This window comes from Sabethes cyaneus, chromosome 2, assembly GCF_943734655.1.
Source record: "Sabethes cyaneus chromosome 2, idSabCyanKW18_F2, whole genome shotgun sequence".
Taxonomy (NCBI): domain Eukaryota; kingdom Metazoa; phylum Arthropoda; class Insecta; order Diptera; family Culicidae; genus Sabethes; species Sabethes cyaneus.
The window spans coordinates 17,601,407-17,626,621 of NC_071354.1; the positions used below are offsets into that span (position 1 = coordinate 17,601,407).

Below are 25,215 nucleotides of genomic sequence, written 5' to 3' on the forward strand. Positions count from 1 at the left end.
TACTATTTGTATAACTTGATAACACATGAAAAAGTTATACAACAATTACATAAAGAGCTAAAATAGAAAAACTGATTTTACAAATACAGAAACAATAAATAAGATTTCTCTGTCTTCGCTTCTATCTCAGGTTACAGTCTTCAGCAAAATTTCTTGTAATAATAGGCTCTAAAACTTTGCAGAACATATCAATGTGTTATATTGAAACTGAAAAAAAATTTTTTTCACTTTTAGGGGGATTAATCCAAATTTAAATTGCACCAGATGATAGAGCATTCAATTTCAAGAAACTCTTCCAAAGGTTCGATAAACTTAAAAACAAGTTTTCCTAGTTAAAACTCTAGTGCGCACGAGTAACTAGTGCGCGCGAGTAACTGTGTTGGCGCGAGCGTTCGTGGATTGATATCTTTTGACCGGTAAAACCAATTTTTATGAAATTTTGCATATATATTCGTAGTGTCAAAACCTCTCGTTTGATATTAAAATAATTGAAATTAGGTAAATTATCTTGGTTAAAATCATTATAAATTATTATTAATTTTGGTGTGGTGTATACGATTGCTCATAACTTTCAAATTAAACGTCCAATCCAAAAACCATTCAATAGTGATCTATCCGGCTATATTACCTGCCAAATAAAACTAATAGCGCATAAATCGGTTCGGCCATCTCTGAGAAACAGGCGATCATTTGAACCTTATCAAAAATGGTTTTTTAAGGCTAACTTTTAAACTGCTTGTCCGTTTTCAATAAAGCTTGGTAAAAAGTTTAGTAACAGCAAGAGCTTTCGTTTGGTACTAAGATCGTTAAAATTGGTTGCGTAGTTCAGGAGAAACGCGTGTCACGTAGTTTTCACATTTTTACTTATAACTTTTAAACGAAACGTCGGACCGCAAAGCAATTCAATAGTGATACACTAGACAATAATACCTTTCAAACAAAAGTAAAGCGATCAAATCGGTTCAGCCATCTTCGAGAAACAGGCGATAGAAAATGAGCTGCACACACACACATACACACATACACACATACACACACACACACAGACATTGCTTAGTTCGTCGAGCTCTATCGATTGGTATATGTGATTCGGCCCTACGGGCCTCGGATCAATTTCGTGTTTTTCGACCAATTTCTAAACCTTTGTTATATAGTATAACAAAGGTAAAAAATACAGGAAATCCATTGGTGATGGTTTCATCCTGCGTAGACTTCCGGAAGTGGTCCATTTTGCCCTATTTTCCCCAAAAATCATGTTAAAAGCTTATTGAACAGTATAAAAACTTATTTGCCGCCCGTGAAACAAACTCAAATAGCTTCCAAATGTTGTCGAAACATCAGAAGAATCAAATTCCATCCATTCCATACTCTGCGAAATGCAGGTATAGTCCATTTTGCCCAATTCATCCCTAAATACATAGTAAAACCTAATTACAGCGATTAAAAGAGGCAAAATGGACTATTCTTGCATTTCACACAGTATGGAATGGGTGGAATTCTCGCGTAAGTTTTCAAAAAGACCTAAGTAACAATGAGAGATTCTCTTTGTGCCTCTTCTCTTTCGGTTGCCACGGCGATGCAAATGCACTTTAAAACATCTGCCTTGCATGAATCGGTTGCTGGTGTCACTACCTACCTAGTCGTCAAGAAAACTTTGTTGAAATGGATTTATGTCGCCGTAATAATCGGAAGAGAGGAAGATCAAAGAGAATCTCTCATTGTTACTTAGGTCCTTCTGAAAAGTTACGCGAGAATTTGATTCTTCTGATATTTTGACAAAATTTGGAAGCTATTTGTGTTCGTTTCACGGGAGTCAAATAAGTTTTTATATTGTTTAATCTAAATAATAATCTAAATAATAATATAAATATTGTTTAATATAAATGATTTTTGGGGAAAATAGAGCAAAATGGACCACTTCCCGAAGTCTGCGCAGGATGGAACCACCACCAATAGATTTTCTGCATTTTTTACATAGAAATAGATATCCTGTTAGATTCCAAACCAGCGGATTCTTATTCTTGGGATTACGAGGTCGTTTTTCCCCCATGTGGATTGGTTTGAAAGATACTGGGTTATAATCAAAAGGCATTGTTCAAGCCACACCATGTAGCTCGAATAAAATGGTTACGTCCAATGTAGCAGCCCCCAGCTATCCTAGAGCCATGAAGTAGGAAATTAGAATGTGGTAGAACAGACTAGAATATTCTCGAAGCGGAAAGAGGTAGTTGCTAGACGCTAGCTGTAGGGTATAAAAGTAGAAGGCTAAAGAAAGAGCGGCCATAAGTAAAGTATTCGCGATACAGTAAAGATAACAAGTGCTTAAGAATTTTCAAGTGAAGAGTTTAAGCAGTGTAATTCAGTGACTTTAAAGAGGATAACGATTAAATTATAATGACTATCAAATTGAAGTGTTAAGTTTTTCTTTGAAGACAATTAACAGTCCTCTTCTGTCCATGATCTTACAGTCCGCCACGAAGGAAGTTTTGTTTAAGTGCCAACAGCCATCATCAGGAAGGATGGAAGAGAACTCTAACTCTAACTCTGTTGCCAATGTCAAGAAACTGTGGTCTGCAAAAGTGTGAAAAATTTCAGTGAACGTTATGAAAAATTTCATGAAGAACATCGTCAGAAAAGTTACAGCATTCTTCAGAAATAAGCAGTTTATCTAGTGTTGCATTTGATTCTTTCTTAACGTACACTCATTTTCATAGGATGGTACGATCGTACGACCAATTTGATGTCTGCGTTAGGGAAGTGCGTCAGAAAAAGTGACAAAACTTCTTCATCTCAACAGCAGTGCTGCCGGATCTACGGATGCATCTGAAGTTCTACGAATTTAGGAATTTCCTACGAACCTACGGATCAAGTGTTCATATCTTCGGACTTTCATAAAATTTACGGAAAAGATTGAAAGTTTTATTTAAGGCTTGTTCGCGACAAAATCTGGACACCTCAATTTTGCTTGAAGTTTAATCCATGAAACATTTTTATATCATTTATGTGTGTATCGTTAATAATTATCAAACAAATTAACATTACTCATTTGGTCTGCATGAAAAATTGGCGAACTTAGGAGTTTACTTTTGTCATGAAGGTCAGTGCAGACTTGTTGGCAACCAATTTAAGTGCGTTTGTCCAAGATTTTCGAAATTTATCTATAGTTCTGCTTGTTGTTTGTGCTGGGACAGCTCTCTCTTCACCAAAGCCCAATACCGCTCGATGGGGTGTAACTCTGGACAGTTAGGTGGATTCGCCTCCTTCGGTACAATATGGACTCCATTAGCATCATACCATTTCAAAACATCTTTGGCGTAGTGACAGGATACCAAAACAGCGAAGGTACATCATGGCTGTGTAGGAACGGTAACAATCGTTTCTGCAGGCATTCTTATATTTCCTATTTCCTGGTATATTTCCTTGTTAACCGTTCCCGTAGTGATGTAACTTTTACTTGCTCGATCACAGCTGCATATGGCTTGCCATACTAAATATTGTTTGGGAACTTGGCTTTCTTCTTTGTCCTAAAATGCTCTGCAACGCCATTCCGTTTCATGGCAGTATAAAAAGACATACCAGGAAGCTGTTTAAAGTCTTCTAGGACATACGTTTCATCGTCCATTACAATGCATGGAAACTTCGTTAAATATTCGCGATAAAGCTTACGAGCGCGTGTTTTGGCCGTCGTTTGCTAATCATTACGGTTTGGCACAGTCCTCACATTGAAAGACTTCATGTCTTGTCGTTGCTTAGAAGTGTGCACGAATGTTGGCGACATTTTTATTTTACGAGCTTTAAAGATCTGGTCTCCTCCATAATATTTGTTTTACCTTCGCATTCTTGTGGTGGTTCCTCAGATCCGTTTTCGTTCCACTTCCCTTCCTCCTAGCTGTTGTCAAGCGAGTGTCGAACGATTTCAAAACACTGTGAACAGTGCTTGGAGGAAATCCAAGCTTTTTGGCAAGTTTTCTTAACGAGAGATTCGGATTTTCATTGCGACCGCACACAATTGCTTTTCGCACCTGCTCTTCTTTCGACGCCATTTTACGCTGAGCGCTTGTAATATAAACAGGTGATATATTTTCAGAAAGAATAGACATACGTCTACCACTCTGTAAAATATTTCACTCATTGTTAATGTATTTCCGAAGCTGTGTGTGTTTAGGGGTGTCCAAATTTTGTCGCGAACAAGCCTTAGTCTAATGAGAAGTGTATTAGAAAGTGAAAATTTACTTTAATGCTGTCAATATGAACTAGAATGTTTCGCTTTGACGGCAGATCAGGGCTGGTTCGTTCGCTTTGACTTAATTTTGATTCATTTGACAGACGTAGTCCTACGGCAAGAACCCGAAGTAAATAAGCGACAATAAATGCCTAAAACAGGTGTCGAAAAATGACGAAAATACGATGGAAAGATGGCAGAAGGACCATGAAAAGATAATAGAAGTACAACAGAGAGATGACAATGAGACGACGAATACGAAAAAAAAGCAACAAAGAGATGACAAAAAGACCACGAAAAGGTGCCGAAAAAGCAACGAAAATATGACGAATCGGTAACGGTAAGAAGACGAAAAAATAAATAAAAAACAGCAAATAATTTTATCGTTGGTTGACGAGCGAGAAGTCAAAAGCCAGCGAAAAGATGTAACGAGAAGTGAAGGCAAGTGGACGAAACGAACACGAAGAAAAGACGACAAATGAAGAGACCTTTGAAATACAGCAGAACAGTGACAAGAAATGCCTGAAAAGATAGAAATGACGACGCCATCAAACCAAAAACGTTGCAAAAAATGACAAAAAATCACTAAAAAGACGATGCCAGAAAGCCAGATGGTAAAAAATAACCTTCTCTCACCTTCGCTAAGTCTATATTTTTGGCCTAATATCAAGAATTTTCAGTTTGCCTGAATCTAAATTTCTCGAATTAAGCATTTGTTCTTCCCCAACCGTGAAAAATAAGAAAAGACATAAAAAAAACGATGAATCAACTCAGTGGGGTGGTTAGCATTCTTTCGAATACAATCAAGAACAATGCCTACGCGATATAAAATGACACATTTCTAGGCGGAATAAAGCGTGGTTCATCTGTGTAAAAAGAAACTCTACTATATCAGCAAACAGTATACATTGAAATTAATTTACACTTTTCAGTAAAACTAACAAACACTTTATATTAACAAGCCAGCACAAATGTCGGTTAAACTTTCACTCGAATCAGAAATCTGATTAAATGTTTTAATTTATAACCCTTTCTTCCATGATAAACGGAGCAACAGATTTTTCTTCAGCAACCTGGCACCACTGCCCAACAGATCGAATATTCTTTATGACGATTACCCAAGGGACCCAAGTTTTATAATAGCTTATCAAGAGCTTATTCCGCGGATAATAGCTATACAATTGTCGAATAAGCTACTCTTAAAGAAAAATGTTTGTTGGGCAAACCTAGACCGATTTGATGTCTCTGCTTGGGAATACGTCAGAAAAGTGACAAAACTTTCGCATCCTAATAAGTCGAAGATTTTTTACGTATGACGATTCATCCTAGGCCAATTTGATATCTGTGTTGGGGATGTGCGCTACAGCTGTAGTGTACAATTGTAAAAAAAAGTCTATATGTATGCGCATGTTGGCATTTTGTTGGAAGAGCAGTGGAAAGAGAATGTATTGAGTTATGGGATGGAGTTGGTAAAATGATTTTAAACTGGAGGAAGGCTTGGTAATGAAAACAATCCTTGATTTCTATAAAGTACCAAGACAGCAGTAGCTTTATTCTGGATTATGTTAAAGTGCTTCCAAATGCACATTTTCGGTTGGTTTAAATATCTTCATAGATTATGGCTCAAAAGTGCACGGTTTATATCTACTAGTACAATGCATGCTATGATCTTTATGGACAATGATTCGAAAAATGTCAACTGAAGGCTGTTTTCCTGATACTACTGGGCTGTAAACAGCGAGTTTGGAAAACATAAATATCCAATAATTGATATTTTTTCCACCGCTTTTTGTTTGTTGAAAGGCAGAAGGAGAAGTTAGTTCGTTTAGGTGCTCTAAATACGTACTCATAAATTTCTTCTACGTTAAACATCAAAACATTAAGTAGGGTACATTTTTTGTGTTAACTTTTCAACCAGTAGCGCGAATATTGTTCGTTAATTAACATGTAGCTCTGTGTTATTTATTGAATATTGACTATGCTAAGCAAACCGCTGGTAGCTTCGCTGATCTGTATCGCTCTTTTAAGACTAGTACCTGAAACTGCGTGGCGGCTGCAGCTTGATTTAAAATTTGACAAACAATATATCAAATAGAGCTTGCATTAAATTTATCAAAATTAGGTAGTAATTGGAATAGAAGTTAGACCGTCTTGAGCCATGAACCCAGATTTGTCGCAGGGTGAATTGTGTTACATTAATATTTTAAAATATTAAAAGAGTAAATATTAAAGTTCATAGATTGTTGTGTTGTAAATTTAATATCTTAATACACAATCTATAGAAAGGTGCGCAGTCCAACAACATTACTGATAGGTGTAAACATTCGTATCCCTACGCCAAGCCTGCGTTTGTGTCTTGAGACACAGACCCTTCTATTATTTTCTTCCAAAACTGTTGTTTCAAGTATTTTTGGAATTTTCCATGACCTTCAAATACTTTGACCCTCAGACCTGGCAAAGTGTATGACTTCCCAAAACGACTAATTTGTTACGTCGAAAACCATCGCGTTCATCATTATTATGGATCTGATCGACCAACTGCTGGCATAAGTGTAAGCATAGACATAATTGAACCGTGTCTGCTTGTCTGCTGTAATATGCAAACGCGCCGGTCATTAATATTTCACTCATATATGAAAACCATTTTGACGTGTTACGGCAGACGAATGTCTCAATCAATCAGCACCCCTGAGCCCCTAATGAAATGATAAATCGTTCGTAGGAGTTTAGTTGGATTTACTGTACAAGTTTTCCCACCCGAAAGTTGTCATCATTTTCTTTTACTTCACCAACCATTGGATATCGCTAGCACCTGCTTCTGTCTGTCAGCACATTTCGTCGGATGCGCTCTGCAGTCGACCACCACAAGCGACGATGATGTTTTCTAAATTTCGATGTAGCTTAGAGCGAACGTCATAATTTGCGAATATCACTCGACCTTCATCTAAACAATCAGAAAAAAGAAAATTCAGAACACGTTTGCTAACATGCAGGATGCGCTATCTGTCTTAGCCCGAGCAGATGCGCAGCGCTTCAACGATATGGCGTGATAATTGAGGATGCTGCGGTGTTTCGTGAAACATTGTATCCCGGCAGCTGAAACCGTTAAAATCTTGAATTACACGCGTCGTTTTGCGCTGCACTCGGGGGCCTGCAGGCAGTTTATCTGTTTATGACCGTGTTTCGCCTGTGTAGTGTCCCGGCGAGAAGCGCAAATAATCAAGCTGCTAATGATATTAAACGACCTGTGATAAATAAATCAAAATTTAATTATGCTGAATCTGCGCACCGCCTCGGTAAATGCCTTGCAGCGATGCTAGTATAGTGATGCGTTGAGTTGCAAGTGAAAGGGCTTCTTCCCAGCGCAGCATGCGTCTGGCCGAATCGTGCTCGGTTGGCATGATATGATGAAGCCGTTAACTAGATGGGACGATCAAGATCAAACTTAGCGGAAAAGTGCGAGGATGATAGATGGTTCAACGTGGCATTTAATCTTTAAATGAGCCGAACAAACTCGTAGCTTTCGGAGCGAGATTTACGCAACAAGCCACTCAATAAATTGACGATATGGAATGTTAGCGATCAATTCATCAAGGGACATATTCTTATGCAACCAGGCAGCATCTTCGCCATTTTGATCGATTTGAAAGCATGAACTGCAGCCTTTAGCGTGTAACCCGATAGATTCGATTCGTATTCTTGGCTGAACCGTAACATATCGGATGCGGGATGTAGCGTGAGACCCATAAACATGTCAGCTACGCCAGCCAGTGGCACCACTGTGTCCGTTTCTGACAGGTTCAATTAAAATGTAGGATTGCCACCCGGCTCTACTGCTGTTCGATGACAATTGTTCGTGTGGCACAAACCTTTCCGTATACTATGTACAGTACAACACGGGTATGTGGCGACAGTTGGAGTAACGCTGTAACAGCGGAACGCCCCGACGGACGGTTTCCCCCGTGTAAAGTGGGGCAGCGAGGTTTCAATGGGTTCGATGTGGGTGGCAATTGATTTTCACATTGCTGCAGCTGTACCGTGTCTGGAATGACAGGCAATAAATATTTCTCCGTTCTTTGAAACCAGCTATGCTGGTAATTGATTCAAATTAATTTATTTTCGTTTTTTTGCGCCGAATTATAAATATTTTCGGCAGAAGATAGAATCGACGACGGTCATTGAATTCAAATCCTTTCAGATACCAGTCAGATAGCAATTATTAAACTTTCTTACCACAATGACAATCACACTAAAGTGTCTAACGACATGTATTACATTCACGAAATTACCCATTCAGCTGAACCAATTCTTGTGCTCACGCGAAACGATACTGTGCGGATTCAAGTCACGACCACTCGTAAAACTAAGTGTGACTCAAAAAATTCGTTCCGTATTCTTCACGTTTGGCTGTTGATCAGATCGATAATCTTCTTCTCATTTGACCATCGCGAAAACGTGACAAAAATTAGCTATTCCCATGGCCATAAATCAGCAAATCAATGAGCTTTGCCGACGACTTTACATTCCCTGGCCCAGACGTGCTCTCCTGTTGCTCTCTGCCTGCAGACGCTTCTGTCGCAAGCGGTCGTATGAAATGTTTTTTTTTTTCTCGTTAAAGTAAAACAATTGTCAATTTGTCGGCGAGCTGCCGCCAAATTGTAAATGGTTTCGCGCCTCCTTCATATGGAGGAGCAGAACGTTCCAGAGTCACTTTTGGCTGTTTATTTTCATCTGTGCGGCGTAAAAAAAACAATAATCGTTTTAATTTATTTGAAGTGTCGGTTTCTGCAGTTTTTTGTTTTGTTCGGTGAGTACAGAATCTACCGCTGCCATTGTCGAGCTGTTGCTATTGAACAGGCCGGGAGAAGCAACTCAGCGTGACAGGAACGAGGAATACATGTGTAAAAGTAATTTATTACATGTCTTCGAGCGGTTTCGGGCTTGTGTAGCCGACTGCCGGCTAGGATGGAGTCAGAGGCCCTCGTTTTTTTGTGTTCCGCAATACGGCTTGCGCTTATGAGGTGTCTGCCGGTGGCGCCTCATGCTGACATCATGTACTTCGCTGGAAAGATTTCATTTTCACATACCAAAGAATTTAATCTAGTGAAAACGATTACATGTCATGCTGTTTATTGTGTTAAAATCATCAACAACTGCTGTTGATAAATTTGACGAATGTTTGCGTGTGTGAATGTTGTGTGTTGTATATAAAGACAAAGCTCGATAATTTGCCAACTGCCAACTCATGCCAACAAAAATTATTTTCCAAAAATTTGAGTAAAATTTCTATTCTAAGAAATACTACATATTTGGAAAAAGTTTTTCAAAAAACATTTTCATGGCAACGCCAACGGCACATGACCCATCGTTCGCGATCATGAAATTCTTGTCACTAAAATTTAATGAATTTAGGTAGCAAATAAGGAACTTACTTCTGACAGCATAGCGCCAGGCTGGTTCTTGCTATATCAAGAATTCCTCTTTACCGTACTCGGTCCAGGGCCAAATCGTCGAGCGGCGTGACACACGTAAGTCGGCTTCAACCTGGTCGAACCAGCTAACACATTGGGCCCCTCTGTTCCTGGTGCCGGAGCAGTTCTTGAAGAGAACACATTTCACTTTTTTTTAAGTATGTACATAACATTTTCGAATTTTGCGTGGTTGAGGTGTTACAGTTAAAAAAGCAAAATAGGTGCACTGAGTGCAGGCAGCCCTGCCAGGTGTACTACCATGGGAATCTCTCCCTCCTGGCTGCAACTCGTGGTTCATACGCCTACGTCACTCTCCGCTATTCGTTTGTACTCCACCAAAAATAATCCGCAACACCTCTCGTACAAATATGGCAAGTGCACGTATGTCTTCCGTAAGCAAAGTTACTGTCAGTCTCAAGTCCGTAACGGATTGCCGGATTGATTAGCGTCAGGGATGGCACGGTCACTTTGACTCAATTCACATTCATTTGACAGTGCCGTCTCAGCCAAGCAAAATTTGACAAAGTTGTGTATGGGACATTTGTAGAATTAGTTATTATCTACAATTTTGCTGAATAAAGTTTGGCTGTATCTTTTTTAGTTACGGCGCTACCCAGCTAACACAAAATCGTACATCAATAACCGAAAATTATCGTAAATAACTCTTAACAAATTCGGAATCGTAACTAAAGCTTAATAAAGTCCGCCCAAGTTGATTTTCAGTCGTATACAATGATAATAGCTAACATACTTACGATATTCAGCACTAAATCGTATAGCAGTACGGAGCGGGTCGGGCTCAATCGGATATTATCGTATATAATTACTTATATCGATGAAATGCGTTTGTTTATTCCTCATCACGTATATCGCCTCCAAAATACCACGGATATGCCAATTTTGCGCATCAAATATGATTTATTAGCATGTCTATATATATACGCAATGCTGATTTTTAACTTTTATATACATACAAAAATGCTACCTGGGTACAATGCTAGTAACTCGTTAATGGCTAAATGAACGTTCACTAAGTCACTTAAGAGGTACTAGCATTGTAGCACCATACACAATTGATACAAAAGATACATTAATACTTTATTTAGAAAAGTTGTATATAATAACTAGTTCTTCAATCGTCCCATATGTAACATTTCAAATTCTGCATGATTGAGACGATACTGTCAAATGAATGTGAATTGAGTCAAAGTGATTGTGCCATCCCTGATTAGCGTTTTGTACATCGTCAGCGTTGCGCGGCGGTGTATGTTCTTTAATCGAAGCATCCTGTGAAGGGGAAAGTAGGCCCAATTTCCAGCTTGAATGCGTCGTTGAATCTCTTTATTAGTATTGTTGTCGGCGGTGGCAAGAGATCCCAAATATACGAACGCATCAACCACTTACAGTCATCGCCGTCGCCACTAGGTAATGACCCGAGTCGATATTCGCACCCTGTATAGAGCGTACGTTATATTATATATGGCCGATTAGATTCAATATTCGTTAATTAGTTGAGCTCCAGGTGGCTTTGTGGATATCTTTGCGGGAAAAGAAAGTACCTTTGGTCCTCAGGCCTCGGGACCCCGATCCCTCAGCCATAGTCGTTCAATTCCTGCCAGCGGCCAGCAGTCGTTCCTGCCTGTGTGCTGGTGTGGTGACAGGGTCTTCCAACCCAGTTATGCAGAGAGTTTTGTTTCGGAGCATTCTGCACACGTCATTGACATGGATGGTATTTGTGCATACTATCAGAATGTGCGAAGTTTAAGGACTAAAGTGGACGACCTATTCCTTGCATCTAATGACTGCAACTACGATGTAATCATGTATTCTCGTTTTAATTGGCTGTCAGTCTATTGATAGTCGAACAGATTTTGTAATCTTTCCAACGTTTCAACTGTTTATTTCAGACTTCTTCAGGGATTGCTACAATGTGTTACATATTAGGTCTGTCGTAAAATGTTTTTAAGTTATACGTACAATACTGTCTGCTCTTTGTCAAGTATCTGTGTCTCGTAGAAATTACTTGTCGTTAAAATTGTTTTTGACGCACATCTATTTTGTATAGGGATGGATTTAAAACTGTTGTCTGTCGTAAAATTTGATTTAAAAAACCTGTTATTTTGTCTAATTAACCTTAACCATACATATGCAGGATTGTTAGCCAGCCTAAAACATACCAACACCCATACCCATATCAGTTAGACTAGATCAGTTAAACATAAAACATACAATACAGTTAATGGACGTAAGACCGTCAGTGTACATACAGGAAAAACAGGTGCAATGGTTCTCTCCCGCTTCCTGCTGCTTGCGCTGCTGTGGTCGATGGATTTGAAATTTTCTAGCGATGCATACCGTAGGCTAAAAAATTCTCTCCACTAATCACAAGTACTGCGGACGCAATTCAGATTGCGAACTAATCCAAAAAGCTTTTGGACATTCGTAAACTCTAAGAGGAAAGGATCTTCTATTCGTTCTAGTGTGTTCTTGGGCGGAACGGAATCATCAACTGTTACTGAATCATGCGAATTGTTTGCTGAACATTTTTCTTCTGTGTTCGCCAGTGGATGTTCTACGCAGTCTGATGCTGAAATAGCTGCGTCAGGTGTCCCCGATGGTGCTGTTGATCTGGACATTTTTGACATCACTCCCGACATAGTCATTTCTGGTGCAAAGAAATTGAAGAGCTCCTACTCACCTGGACCCGATGGTGTTCCGGCTATTATTTTCTGTCGCTACGCTACCACTGTTGCCGTGTCTTTTAGTCGAATTTTCACCAAATCGTTTGAGCAACGGAAGCTTCCAACGCGTGACAGTCTCATATGTTTCCCGTATTTAAAAAAGGAGAAAAGCGAGATGTAAGGAACTACAGAGGCATTACCAGTCTGTCTGCTGGATCAAAGCTCTATGAAATCATCGTAAGTGGTATAAAGTGGTACAGCACCAAAAACTATATATCAGTCGACCAGCATGGTCGTTCTGTGGTGACAAACTTGATGGATTTTACTAGTACCTGCATCTCACAGATAGAAGCTGGAACTCAAATTGACGCTGTGTACACAGATATTAAGGCCGCTTTCGACACAGTAGACCATCGGATACTCTTGCACAAGCTCTTTAAACTCGGTGTATCTGATAGTTTGACTTCATGGTTGAGCTCATATCTAACAGACTGTACTTTACGTGTCAAGCTGGATTTCACAGTTTCACGTGCATTCAGTAATACTTCTGGTGTACCGCAAGGCAGTAACCTTGGGCCTTTGCTATTCGCCTTGTACGACATTGCGATTCTGCTCGGTTCCGGATGCATACTGGTATAGGCCGACGATCTAAAGATCTACTTGTGAAATCTGTCGCTGATTGCTACCGATTGTAAGTGCTGTTGGACATCTTTGCTGATTGGTGTAATAGAAACAAGCTCACAATAATTGCCAAAGGTGTGGTTATAACATTCCACCGATGTAATACGCCCATCTCATTTGATTACTGGATAAACGAAGCTATTCTCGGATGCGTCAATCAGATCAGCGATGGGGTTCTGTTGGATAACAAGCTCATGTTCAACCAACGTTATACTGCTGTCATCTCTAGAGCTTCGCAACAACTTGGGTTCATCACAAAAATTTCCCGAGACTTCACAGATCCCCATTGCTTGAAGGCATTGTAATGCGCGTCGGTACGGTCAATACTTGAGAATGACTGTGTCATTTGGAATCCTCATAACCTGTGTTGGAAGGCCATAATAGACCGTGTTCAACGAAGATTTGTTCGTATCGCCTTGAGACATCTGCCCTGGCGTCTACCTCACAATCTTCCCCGCTACGTAAACCGATGCCAGCTTTTGGATTTGGAGTCATAAGTCGTCGAAGGATTAAACAAGCAACTTTTGTGGCCAAGTTGCTTAATAATGAAATAAGTGCCCCGGTTTTGCTGTCCCGTATTGATTTTCGTGCTTCACGTGGACAGCATCGCTCATCGAATTTACTGACAACCAGATTCCATCGGACTATGTACGGGTTTTATGTACCACTGACGTCAAGCATCCGCAACTTCACGCTGGTCGAAGAATTGTTTGACTTTGGAGACGTTTCTTCACGCGCCTTTAGTAGAAGACTGACAAGGTCTAGGATACTGCAATAGTTTTGTCCTAGACTTAAGTTTCATATTCATGTAGATAATACAAAAATTGTCAGATGAATCGACAAATACAAATACAAATACAAATAGTTCTTTTTCAAGAGCCGTTCTTTTGAACGGTGTTTCTCACAACGACCAAGTGCTTTCGTTTTCTGTTCAACCGTTTGCTCTACCTCAGAATGAGGCCTGAAATCGGCTTTCTCTTACAACCACTCATCTTACGCATAAAGACTACAACTAGCAGAGCTAATTTCTTTTTTTCTTCACACACCTGAGAGCAGACCCTCTATTTACCCTTTATGACAAAGAGAATATCGGGCAGGCATTTTAATGAACTGACGCGATTGGCTCCGTGATCTTGAGAGCATGCATTCGGTAGTGCTCCGGTTGAAAAAGAAAGGTAAAACAAAATTGTGTGCAGAACAAAGCAGTAAAGCACTGCAAAAGAAAAAGAATCTCCGCTTTCCGTAAGATAGCATCCGACAAAGAGAGAGCAAATCAATTAGCCTACTGCGCTTTGCTTGTAAAACGCTGAGAATTGAGATTATTTTCAAATCATTGGATATGCCTGTCCATCACACGATCCTGCATTCTGCTCATTACTACGAAGCCGATTCCGAGCTCGTTGTTTGCCCCACCCACCGCTCTGGTAAAATTGGGCTTTGCCGTCACGGAACCTCTACACCTTCTAGCCTCTCTGACAGATTTCTGCAGTGTTACGATGCCGAGCTTTTGGGATTCTAGCTGTTCCAGCAGCACCCTGTTGGCACAACGAAACTCAGTGATCTGCAGTACCAGGTACCAAACATCCATTCCATGTTTTTATTTCGTCGCCTTTGTCAGTCGAATGTTCCAAGTCTAGTTTCCTTGATTATTCGTAGTAAAAGTGTTTAGTTAGCTTATCTTACTAGGGTCATCGAGGTTCGTGATAGAGCTGCCATCTTAGGTGTAGATCTGAGACAACACATTTCTTATCTTAGCCGCCCGCTCCGGATCAAACGCTGTCGTGAACCGCTCCTAACCTTCACTACAACCGTGCACTTGGTTGAAGAACCGTCAAGCCCTGTTCAAAAATTGAGTTTAAATAGAAATTTTGAGGTACCTGGGTTATAGCAATCCGCATTCTCAAAGGTCGTGTTACACAAATCTTTACAGTATATATGTAATCTAAAAGTCACGAAAAGCCTTGACATTATCATAAGAATGAACAATTGATAGTTATGACTGTTTAGGACGAATACAATATTATTTTTTGTTTTTTTAACGTCGTATTGGTTTTGTTATTCATGGTTTTATAGTAAAAATCTGCTAAACGTAGTTCTACATCCACCATGCGAATCATCGCTGCAACCAGCATGATGAACTCATGACTTTAGACATGAATCACGACGGTGCGGTGATCTCACGTCGGCTCCAATCAACTACAAGGACCTATATCCTCTTTGATCGTTTGCGTCATGTTCCAATCCTTCTTCAAACAACGTCATTTTTGCCCTCGTTTGAAATCGAAACTTTTCCAGTTGATTCAACCTCACCGGCGAGCAGCATAGCTGCGATAGCCTCCCATCGTGCTAGACGACATTAACGATGACGAAGCTTATCCATTTAACTTCACCCGGCTCACCGCAACTATCGTGCCGTTCTAGTTCGGTTTCTATTTAATTTCCACGGAGATAACGTGTAGTTATGTAAACATCCTCCCGTCGTCGTCGTCCACCCTGCTGCTGCTGCTGGCTGGCGTGAATAGTTGGTGCATACAAACTAACAGGCGAAGGTGTTGTCCGGTTCCAACAGAACAGGGGGCAAAATTAAAAGAAATTACACAGTGTATAATGAGCGAACAGTCTAGACGAGTCAAAGCGCAATTGTTCCCCACTCCCGTCGTCCGGCCCACCCACTGACTGGCCTCTCCCGCAAAAGCAGCTCACATTTCCATCGATCGAAACCGTGATAAGGATTGGCAAAAGGCTGCAGAAACCACCCACTCCAGTGGAGTCAGAATTGAACCGACGGTTTCATGAAGGCAAAGAAAACATTTCTTTCCTATAATTTATTGGGCTGGAAAATTCCTTCAATGTTCCATATCGGCCGACTAGCCTTCCACATAAAAGTTATGAGAAACATTTCTTAGCTTAGAAGGGTATACATTGTATGGAGAGTGAGACGTATGGCGCAATGTGGGTGCTGGATCCGGAAAATTACATAACTGTCGCGTGCAGGGTGAGCGATTTCTTTCACTAGAATTTTGCCTTGTAATAACCATTATTAGATCATTGTGAAAAAGTGTGACAAAATAGCACCTACCACCAGCAGCAACATCGGCACCAGCAGAGTGTGGTCGAATGCGTGGAAAGCGCTTGTTAGGCTTTGGGTTGTAATTTCACTGTGGACTTAGCCCAGCAAATACGACTTGCAATAAGGCCGTTGCCGGTTTTCAGCCTCTGGCGCTTTAGTGAAAGGATTGGCTGACAATTTAACGATGGAATAATGTGTAAAACTTTGATTATAATAATTAGGATAAGATTAATACAACGGTTCTTTTAGAACAAGTTGGTGTTGGTTTTTATCGCTATTTTGCTATCTTTCTTAGTTCAGCTGATATTTTCAAAAGATTTTCACAGCTCGCGATCTAAAATCGCAACTTGCGAACAATAAGTTATCCAACTTTCTTTTGTGACACTAAACCCATAAATATTATCCTCAAAGAAGAGAAGGAAATACAATGTCAAAAACGGCGGTAGCAGTTTTTCGCCGGTAGAAACGATTAAGGTTAAGCTGGGTTCCTGCTTTTGACACTGCTGCTGCTGCTGTGCTGCTGTTGTTGAACCAAGTGTGAAACGACCGGTGCATAATGCAGACAAAATTACAGCTTGCATTAATCAGTCGCTGAGTATGCTCAAATTTCACACACCATTAGCGATGGATGATTTGTACCTTTTGTTGCCACAATTCTCCTGGTGTGGGGCATCGTCTGTATATTTCATATTTTTTCATATTTTCCTCTCTTATGATGTTCTACCGTCTCGGTGCAACCCAATGCCCTCAAGAACGAGAGGTTAGGTGTATAAATTACTTGTTTACTTGGCAAATATTTGTGTGGACGGAACACGGGATGTCGGAGGACAATTTCTGCCTTTATTCAGCTGGAATGTTTATGGTTGCTTTCTTCAAGCATTACTGCGATGAAGGATCCACTGCACCGATATTGGAAGGCAGGGCAAGCAAACGTCAAACCAAATAATGATACACATAAAGTAACGTAGGGCTTTGTCCAGATATACGAAACCGCAAAACCACCAGACACTTTCCAACAGGACCGCACGTAGACCGGCCGACCGACCCAATGATGGCGGATGGCCTGTCGCCTGTCGGCATTGGTTTATCGTTTATTCACACTTTACTCGTGTAGGTATACAACGCCGGACCGTCTTATCGAAGTGCGTTCACTTGACTGGAAGGGCTTTTCGAGCTATGTATCCTTTTTTGGGGATGATGGGTACCACGCGCCGGTCATCGTCGTCGCCGTACTCACCAACTGCAACGATTGTGCAGCGATGTGGGTTGGCTTGTACATTTTGTACAGTTTTGTCGTGAACATGGCTGCGGTTTGCTGAAAACCACACAGAAAGAAATTGCACAACCAAACGAGCGAACCATAAATTGTGATTTAAAAGTGGCAGATGGTATTTTGCGTAAGAATTGTTGGATTATATTGGAAGAAAAAATAACCGCAGCACGTTGAAGTTGTTGTTCGGCAGGCACATCCCGAAAGAGATGATGACATAACGATGAATGTCAATAGGTGTAAATAATTCAGTCTGTTAACGATTGTAGGGATAATTGAGACTTTATTAAAAAAATGTTGCTTAAACTTTACTTGTTTGGAGCGTCATCGATTAGGATTAATAATTTCTTTCCAGAGAGGATACAGATTTTATTAAATGATATTTGTTCTGGAAAATTATTTAGCCAGAACTTAAGACGTAAAAAGAGTCTATCAATATTCGACACAAGCGTCAAAAATCGATTTCTTTACATCCAGTACCTAACTGGGAACTAAAAAACATATATCGTTTAAAGTAACCACACAGTCAGTTCCGAGGTATGTTCGAATCCCGGGTGGGCGGTGTTGCTAGAGACCAGTAGGATCGTTGCACTAGCCCGTAATAGTCCTATACTCTAATAACCGGCTGCTAAATCTGTCGATAAAGAAGGGTCGTATCTCAAACGACGTTTATACCCAAGGCTTTTTTACATTGTTTAAAGTTGGAGCTGTATTTTTGGTGAAATTAACTGGTCTAGGGAGATATCTGAGTGAAATCATCACACAACACAATTAGAGTAATTTTGCTGCACGACAACGCTCGACCACAGATTGTTCCACATTTTTGACCTCTCCGATTTTTATTGCGATACAATTATGTACACCAGCGGACAATCCTATGGCCTATGGATGGCAATTTACTTCTTTTACACTTCTTCTAATTGCCTATAGAGTAACGTGGGTCAATAATACGCACTTAGTTGTATATTCATCATATCTTTCCAAAATAAACCGTACCTATTAGATGGAGCAAGAATGTGCATAAATAAATCTATATATTTTATTTTATATTTTAGGGACATCATTAAGCTAAGTATCATTTAGGATTGACCAAAAAATTTAAAAGAGAATAGATAAAACTTGTCATTAGAGGTCAACGTAAGCCTGCGACTTTTTAGATCGTTTTGGACCGTCAAAACTTTTTGAAAACTTATTCCTCATTGTTCGTTTAGTCCTAGTCCTAGCCACAGTTGCCAAGCTTGCGTTTCGCCGAAGGTTTTTCCTTTTTCGTCCGTCTTTGCTGTGGGTCATTGGGAAGTAGTGGATTCTCCACAGGAGACACATTGTAACTATCTTTTTACTAACCTTACTCATATCGTATATTCCACGTATTACTGCGCCACAGTTGCGACTGGACTTGGCGGTTTTTCTTCGACCGCGTTGACTTCCGCTCTGGCCGTTACCCGCGGAGAACATCGGTCGGTCCCCGGTGTTATCACGGACGTTTTGTATACGTTTTCTTTACACTGAATCGAGCTACGAAAGACAGAATTGTTGCGCGCTCTATTCCGCCAGCTGACGTTTACCCCCCACCACTCTTTTCGATATTTTCTGGTGGCTAACCGTAGATGCTGCCAGAACTGGGCCCAAATATCACTGGCCAATTTTCCCGTTGATTTCACAATCGTCGTGCAATGGACGTGCTCTATGATAGGTGTCTTTCCTCCTTTTTCACCATTTGATCTGCACGTTTTTCGGCATAAACGAACAGCCCGTCGGGAGACTTTAGCAATTTTCTTCGTTCCGCGGGCGGGAACGTTAAAAAAATCTCTTCGCGGACTTTCTTTTCATTTACTTTGACGAACCGCGACGCTCACGTTTAGTTTTCTTCAGGAGCGTTTCACTAACCCGCACTTAAGTTGTTTCCGAAAAAGCACGCACAAAGTCTTTCGGGTAGTCTGAGTTCACCGAAACTTTTTTCCGGAAAAGTTTTGCCACATTTTCTTCTCTTCCTCTTCCGTCAGTCCCGTGCGCAACAGAAACTAAAGAACAAGAATGCGTCCATTCCAATGGAAGCTACGATTTTTTTTTCTTTTGTTCAATATTTTACCGTTATTTTGTGACCGACACTTGTCCGGTGTTTATAGTGAGTATTATCGTTTTTCGCGCTATAGTGATCTAACAACTGAACGTTCATCTGTCACTTGTCAGACGGGGGGTTCTGTAGAGCTTTGTTTGTCGAGATGTTCGACTACAGTTTAAATTTGTTTTCATTTGTTTCGATAGAATCTACTCTTACTGAAATTGAAGGCAGTTGAGCTGAAGCTCAGGGATGCCACATATAATTCTGTGTTTTTTGTTGGAAAAATCTGACAATCTGTACAGCGAGGAAAAGTATCTGTGCAAAAATCTGTCCAATGCAAAACAATGAGAGTGAAAGAGATAGAGAGTCATTTTGCTGACTATTTCCGTCTTTTTCACCCTCATGTAAAAGCTCAAAAATCTGTTTAATCTGTGTAATTGGCGAAAATCTGTATTCTGTGCATACAGATTCTGTACAGGCGATTTCTTTCAAATATATGTTAAACACAGAATAATCTGTGCATGTGGCAACCCTGCTGAAGCTCCGTAACGCCTGGCATTTTTCAATAGCTCAGGCAAATCATTCATTTTCCTTTTACGCGTTCTGATTGAAAACATGAATATTCTCATCTGTAGTATGCCAATAGCACTTAAAATGACGAGAAAATGAATGCCTATTTTTGCCCTGCTGATCATGCGTACATTTGTCCCGAGGCTATGTTGCATGTTTACTGGCATAAGTGTTCCAGTAGCGAAGAACTGTAGTGATTCCGGCTGTTTCAAGCAGTCATTTCAATTTTTAACTTAACCTTGGCCCATTCGCCGCTAACTTTCAAAGGTGTCTCATTGAGCTTGCTGACGTTTACCGTACGCACACATCGATGCGCGATTTGTTGTTGCTGTTGTTAGATTTACACTGATTTTACACGTTTGCTTTTGTTTGCCCCCAGTTATACCCCGGTAAAAAAACATACGTTTGAGTGAAAAACGATAAGTTTTTATAGCCTTTTGCACTGGGTTTAGCAAGCTCTATAAGCGGCAAGTGGATTGCGACCTGGTCAAGCCATCTCACTCGTTGAATCTTTCTTTTTCTGGAACGGTTGGGTTATTGAAGAAAACCGTTTTCGCCACATTGCCGTGCGGCATCCTTACGAGGTGTCCAGCCCACCATTACGTACCAACTTTCGAGATGTTCAATTGGAATCTATCCTAGCAGCGCATGTAACTCGCGATTCATACGTCTCCGTCACTCTTCGCTTTCAGTTTGTACTCCGCCAAACATCGTCCGCAGCACTGTCCGCTCGAACACGACAAGAGCGCGTAAATAATGACCTCCGACAGCAGCGGCATATATTCAACACCATTTAAAACTACCGCTCTTATAAGGCCTATCGGTCTTTTAACCGGACACTGTCCGAGCAGATATCACCTCAAAAATATTGGTAAGCTGACAGATGCTATATGTCACTTCTGTAATTTTGAGGTCGAGAGCTCGGAACATATACTATGTCAATGCAGCGCACTAATTCAACGACGTCTGCGTATTCTCGGTGAGGGTGTATTCGCGAGGGTCCAACGCAATTACAATAAACGTAAACAGCGCTCCAAAGTTTTAATTAATTTCATCCAGCCAGGTTTTGGTTGATTTAAAAAAGCAAGCAGTTTTAAAAGTTAAACTTTGGGATCTAAAATATCAGTCAAGAGCAAGAGAGTTGATTGACAGGTAAGTCGAACAATCATACAGCACTGCAATTCATGAATGAATTATTTTGAAGCGTACGAATTTGAGAAAGACAAACACTGTCAGCAGCTCAGTAGTCATGTTCACGGGCTGACAGATAAAAGAATACTACCAGAGGTAAAACTGTACGCGCAGAATGCGAATGCGTTTTATATTCGCCTTCATGCAGGGCTGTCAAGTTTTTTTGAGCACTGTTCGTCATCAATAATTACCATCCATAGGAGACGCATATTCATCCCGAATCGGCTGGAGAATGTCCCCGCGATACGCACATCACTCGATCCAATGTTGCTCTGATCAGTCTGTTAGTTTGTGCGGAAAACCGTGTTCGTGCATTATCTACCACGAGCTCGATTAACTGTATCGTATGCTGCCTTGAAATCAATAAAGATATGATGAATGGTCATAGGTTTAGGCTGATTCAATCAACGCTAGCGTCAATACCAAATGTTGCTTACAATGAGAAGCTTAGGACGCACGTTAATCATGCACTATGTAGTGGTCCGAGTCCGAGTCAACGTTAGCGCTTCGATAAGATCTAGCATCAATGATGTTTGAGAAGTAGGGGTGTCCAGGTGTCTTGGCATGGGAGCTTGTGCTGAAAAAAAGGTACAATGACGTTCATGTTCTTGAAGGCAACAAAGTCGATAAGTCATAGGCCAATGTCATTGGTCACCGGTTTGCATTTCTCCTCCTACCCGAATGCTACCTTAGAAGCAGAGGTATCTGTCTATAGTCTGTTTTCGTAGTGTTGGTCTATTTCGATAGTTGCGGTCCGAATTTTGTCACTTTTCGTACACAAAACCGATCGCTGTTTTTCTTTATCTGGCGACCACAACATCATCGTAAAATTCAAAATTGTCCCCATGAACCGGGTACCGGATATTCCGGGACCGACATTGAAGTGGCCATTTGGGTCCAAAATGTCCCTATTGTAGTCCGTTAGTCGTATTTTATCAAGCCGTTGTGATTTGATGTGCCGCAAAATGAATTATCTCAAGTACAAAAATATCCCTAAAATGGACCTTGTAATAGATGTTCCGGAGCCGACGCTGCAATGATCATTAGTCAACAAATATTCCCTAAGATTGCCAGTTTAGGGTCATACCTTTCAAACGAGGTGCTTACTTCCTTTTGTGGCAACGGTTCGTTACCGATCCTGCACCGAACGAATTATGATCCTCCAGTACTGTCGGTCCTGGGCTGCCGTTCTCCAATCCCCACGAACACCAGCTGACCGTGCATCATCTTCGACTGCGCACACTCATCGGGTCTCCCTCGGAGTGTACGGCTTCTTCCTGGTTTTGGCTGAAAATAGTTTTGGCTACTCTTTCGTCGGGCATTCTGGTTACGTGTCCAGCCCACCGCAGCCTGACACATTGTACTATCTTCACTATATTAGCATATTTGTATATTTGGACAGCTCGTGATTCATGCGTTCGCGCCACACTCCATCTTACATTTTGCCACCAAGTATAGACCGCAGAATTTTTCGTTCAAAAACTCCAAGCACTCGTCGATCAGCTTCCTTTAGCGTCCATAATTCATGTCCGTAAAGGGCCACTGCGAATTTGCAGACTATGGGACTTCAGCTGGCTACGTAATCCGTAGAAAGCCCGATTCGTGGCTGCGTCGTTGTCACATGTTCGTCGTTTCACTTCGCGGCTTACATCTTTGTCACATGTCACGAGTGTACCAAGGTATATAAATTGTTCCACTACTTCATATCGTTGCTCATATAACTCCACCTCGGCACCAACACCACTCGATCTCCCACGTTCCCTGCCAGCAATGATGTACTTAGTTTTGGCGGTGTTAATGGTAAGCCCCAATCTCGCCGCTTCCCTTTTAAAAGGCCTGAAGGCCTCTTCCACTGCTCTACTGTTGATTCCGATGATATCGACGTTATCCGTAAAGCCAAGAAGCATGGGAGATTTCGAAATGATAGTTTCGTTTCTTTCCACATATGCTCTCCGTATTGCACCTACTTCCAAGGCGATGTTGAATAGCAGGTTAGAGAGTGCATCCCCATGGTTCAGTCCCTCCAACATCACGAAAGCGGCTGAGGTCTTACTCGCTATTCTAACTCATGATTTGGGCCCATCCAGCGTCGCACACAGATCAGCGTAACTAGTATCGTCGGAAAACCATGTTCTAGCATAACCAGCTCATTTCGTTTGACTGAATCGTACGCCGCCTTAAAGTCCACAAACAGGTGATGTGTCTGCAAGTTGTACTCTCGGAACTTGTCTAGTAACTGACGTATGGTAAACATCTGATCCGTCGTGAAGCGACCCTCACGAAAACCAGCTTGGTACTCGCCGACGAAGGACTCCGCTCACGGTTCCAGTCTGCAGAACAGGATACGGGAGATCACCTTATAGGCAGAATTGAGCAATGTAATTCCTCGATAATTTTTACACTAGAGTCGACACCCCTTTTTAAAAATTGGGCAAATGCGGTCATCCAACCACTCCCAGATGATCCTGACAATGATCGAAAGAAATCGAATTTCGGATTGAAAATGGATTAATGAAAGTAAGTTCAAAACTTGGGTCGTTTTCGACCACAATGCAACCAAGTCTGCAAAATCCTAGGCATTGGGTTAAAAGGCCACTGCAACAGTCTTAATTATCGTCTTTCGTGGCAGGACTCGAAGTCTTATGTAATTCTACCTACCATTCTTAGGATTTTAGGCAACGGTGCACAAGATAGTCCCGGAAATCTATTGTACAGCGCATGATAATGTTATGATAATGTTCACGTCCACAAAAGATTAACCACTACGGCTTCCGGTCTGCTGTTGCTTAATTGTAGAGCCATTGTTTCCTAGATTCAATTTTTCCTAGAATCAATTACAAATCACCTTGCAGAGTGCTCCAAATACCTCAAGTAAAGAGCTATTTATTCCTGGTTCACTTAGTGTTTTCATGTTTTTAATTATCATTTTAATTCAAACTCGTGATTGCGCCTCAAAACTGACGTTTTATTATTACGTCGAACTGTTGGCGTGTGTCGATTTTATTGATCATGAATAACTAAAACGGACTAAGAATAACCCTCTTCCAGTAGAAACGATATAAAATTATTAAACCATATGCGCTTCGGCTAGCGGCGCCCTTGCCTCTTAAAAACCAATTACAGCCACTGCACTACCAAGTCAGTTTCCACCCCCAAACACAACAGTTCCTAGCAACTGCTGTCGATTACAATTATGTTCCGGCGCTGGTGGTCGGCTACGCCTTCCAGCCACAGTCTATCGTCCGACATGATGGACCAATGCTGCTGTGTTGACAGGCAAATGAGATTTACGAACTGTGAAAATACTATCTTGATCGTGATCATCGCGCTGAAAAATGTTCCCACAAGCTGCCCCCCTGCTTTATGTTAATGGCGTGCCGGGTTGACAAAACTAGACGATCGTTAATCTTGTGTGAAAATGTCTAACGATGGCGTTTTATTTTGTTGAAACATGAAACCCCGATGGGCGATCAATCGATCGATCGAACGACCTAAGCTCCTGCTGCTGTTGCAGCAGCTCCCACCCGGCATGATAAACATGTCATAAGTATCGCACACGTCAGCCTTCAACATTCTGGAATTTATTAGAATGTCTGATTTATGCGGATTTGAACTGCAACGCAAGACAATATGTTTTACTTCAGAAAGAAAACAATTTTCTAGCAATAAAATCAATGATTTTATTCACTTTGGTGGTACACATTCCAAGCGATTTTGCATGTGGGTGAATGTTTCAAAGCTTTCGATCCTCCGCCCGCAGGCAGGCAGCACCAGATTGTAATGCAAATTATGTCTCATCGTGTAGCGGATCTGTTCGATAACCCTTCGCCACTCGCACTGATGGCACTGGGAGGTTGAATGTCGAAATTTTCATTCATAAAATCTACCCCGCCATGACAGCAGCGCGCGTAACAAACCAATCGCTGAACGCCGACCGATCGTAAAATCAAGCGTTTTATTGTTCGGCCGCTTTTTGAGACACCGATTTTTGCGATAT

The 25,215-nt window shown here is 41.0% G+C and overlaps 1 protein-coding gene across 1 annotated transcript in view; it reads left to right on the plus strand.

The window, feature by feature from the left end:
- LOC128735143 (protein kinase C-binding protein NELL1-like) overlaps nt 1-25,215 on the plus strand; it is a 114,455-nt gene that overhangs the window by 26,530 nt on the left and 62,710 nt on the right. The window lies entirely within an intron of this gene.